Source organism: Bactrocera latifrons, unplaced genomic scaffold, assembly GCF_001853355.1.
Source record: "Bactrocera latifrons isolate USDA-ARS-PBARC rearing strain unplaced genomic scaffold, ASM185335v1 scaffold_177, whole genome shotgun sequence".
Taxonomy (NCBI): Eukaryota; Metazoa; Arthropoda; class Insecta; order Diptera; family Tephritidae; genus Bactrocera; species Bactrocera latifrons.
This window is the reverse complement of record NW_017535263.1, coordinates 607227-610720: the sequence shown is the minus strand read 5'-3', so window position 1 is coordinate 610720 and position 3494 is coordinate 607227.

The window sequence follows — 3494 nt, the reverse complement described above, 5'->3', positions numbered from 1 at the left end:
AAAACTATTGAAGAGAAAATTTTTCTTTTTTATAAATACTAACATTTGTCTGCGAAATATTAATAATATGTATTCTATTTGTATTCAGGTATTCATTATGATTTATTCATATAGTACAGCTATAAGTTTTTATTAATGTGGATTTTCTACGTAAGTAAGTTTTGAATGTTCAATACATAATTTAATAACAAATTGTATGTATTTGCATAAATTAGTACAAACGAAGTATTGAAGGTCTATGAGAAGTTCGGGTATAACCGAATGCCTTCAATTGAAGGCATCATTCATTAAAATATGAAAATTTTGCATTTAACCAAAATATCTACTGCACTTCTATAAGAATGTCTATAAGAATGTAATGTTACTCATACGCTATGTCGAACATTTATATTATCCTATTTGTATTGCTGATGATAATACAAGGTTTTAATTAATATGGTATTTCTATGAAACTTTATTTTTATTTTAATTACTTACTTTTTATTTTAATCCATATTAAGGAAACCAAGTTCGCTTAGTAAATTAATGCTTTCTCTTGAATTCGCTGTACGGAGAAACTAATATATAAATGTGAACTAGTTAATTTTCATTAACCCAAAAACTGAACAACTTATTGAAGCGAAAGCAAATAAAATTTTATGATAAAATATGTTGCGAATGAATTCAACATTCATTATTATTCAACGTAAACGTTCAAAATTGGTATTTCGTTAATCTATATTATAAGTTATAGAATCAATTAATTTTATATCTATATTTCGTTGTCCGTCAGAATTACATTTATACTTTCAATTAATTTTGCTAAGAAATCTTTGATATTGGCTAATATATACGGTATACGGCCAAACGGAAGTTTCAAATTTTATTTTGCCTACTTTTTTCACAACTATATATTATTAACAGAATCAGATGCCTGACATACCCGCAATAATATACCATGAGTAAAATCAACCGGATAATTAAATATTCTGATATTAATTATATCAAAGTTAAATCAAGTTTTCTTCATCTATTCTCGGTACAGAGATAGAATGTTAGAAGGAAAATATCCCACTCAATTTAAGACAACTTATATATCGACCACTATAATGGGGTCTAAATTTAACCGGAAGTTCGAAAATATTTCTATTGGATATATATAAAAATTCCCTCTACTCAATCCGTTTTTGACACATGGTGTTAGTGTTATTAAGAAAGGATTATCTCCTAATTTCATTCGAAATAATCGAATATACACACTGGAGTCCCACATTTGGTGTCTGTGTTCTAGAAGAGTTATAAACTTATTTCGACAATTTGTGAGTGATTTGTGAAATTATTGGTCATTCATTTCTACACTGGAAGTCGAAATAATCAGATGAAATTTAAAATTGAGTTGTATGAAAAGTAAGTTTTCCTGCCCATTGTAGCATGATTATGCTCTTTTTTTGTTTACCAAGAAGTAGGTATATCAAGTTTCATAACGATATCTCAAGCGTTATTCAGAATAAAGCTTGCATAGATAGATGGACGAATGGACAGACAAAAACTAACAATTATTTTAACTACAACATTATATTTCTAGTTGTTTGTTCACCTAGTATTACATGTTTATGTTCATTAATCTAAATCTGGATTCCTAAAGCTTATTCCGACTATTCGCAATATTAAAATGAAATTAATTAATAAATAGTATTTGGAAACAGTATTTTATAAAGTTTTAAAATAAATCCTAATACGTGTTTTTATGGCTATATTGGACTACAAAATTTTGTTCAATGCTGAATAGATCAACCATGCACAAGCAGATATACAAGAAGCTTATTGGGCTTTTAGAAAAGATTTTAACCACTATTGTTGCCGTTGGTTAATTTATTCTTGCCAATGTATTAAAACTCCGAAAAGCTGCTTAGTTATTTGACCAAATTAAAATCTTTGTAAGCCGTTTACTTGGAATAAGGAGTAAAGAAAATGGAAAAGTCCATATAAACATAACAATTTCCAAATGTTGGAGTTAATAAACCCATAAAAATGTATTAGATAACTACAAAAATATGACTTAGGATAACAAAACTCTTTAAAGCAGAAAAAGAGTACAGTCCTAACAAAAAAGCTCTGCATACCCATAATACATTGTAGTTATTCCCCTTTGTGTTTTCCCGTGAACATATTTTATGCTCTTTTATCAAATACGGACATTCATAAACACCCTTCTTTAAATTCAATGGCATATATTGTTTGCTCTTAATACAATTTCTCGCTTTCCTTCTTGTTGCCACAAGTCTGCTCAAGAAAAAATATTTATAAAAGGACATAATTTCCTTAAGTGTTTGACTTGTTTGTGAATGTCACTTATTCATCGATACTTCCTGTGGTTCATGCCTAGTTGTGCTATCATTATCATCCTTTGTTTTATTGACATATTACTCAACACTTCATTGGACCTCTATGAACGACTTAATTTTCATTTAACGCGTTGGACTCAAGTTTATGATTTCCAAACGCAGCACTTAAGAAATAATTTATTTGATACATTCCACAAAAATTAAGTGCGCATGTGGCATATTTGATAAGAAGAAGTTGTAGAAAAACGTGCAAACATATGGAGACAACTTTATGCTTTCTTTAGCATCAATCTTCTTGAAACTCTTGCACATTTTTAAAAATAATTAACGGCATATACAACTGAACTTTTTGACTTAATTCTTGTCTTGCTAATGATTGCTAATGATTGCATTGTCTGATTTACGCCCAATCCACCGTGACAAATGTTACATATACGACATGTCCTCTTGCAACTTTGTAATCAAGGAATGGCAATGCTACATGCAGCAATTAGTTCTCCAAAGTTTTTCCTGAATTACTTTACCTTATAATGCCTATGCCAGCGTTTTCTAAAGATTTTATTTCTTTAATTCCACCTTTTCTAATGTTGATATAAATATCTGCAGGAAATCAACTAAAAATATATGTAAAAAGCGCGTTCCAAGGTTTTTATTTTATTATTTCATTTTATTTACAATCTGTCGTGTGACAACAAGCAAATGTTATTATATCTAGGATTCACTTTGATGCTAAAATTGCAATTTGTCCCTTATATACATAAAGGCATTTGAAATATAAGATTCGTACTATATATCACAATTCACTTAATTTAGATTATATATACTTTACAATATAATTAAGTCAGTTAAACTTAAGATCAAAATGGCAATTCTAGGGGATGTATCCGTTGCAGTCGGCGAGTATCTTCACTGTTGTCCAGTAGGTTAATGACATGTGTGTTGGGGTGGCAGCTTAGGCGATTAAGATATCTTAAACTGAGTTTCTGAATCTCGCTCTTCTCCATATTTATTTCAAGATCTTTGCGTAAGTTAATATTTTTGATGCACCATGGAGCGTTTGCAATCAACCTGAGTGTTTTCGACTGATATCTTTGAATTACTTCTACGTTCGATTTACTTGCAGTTCTCCAGATTTATATTCCATATGCCCAAATCGGTTTTAAAATGCTT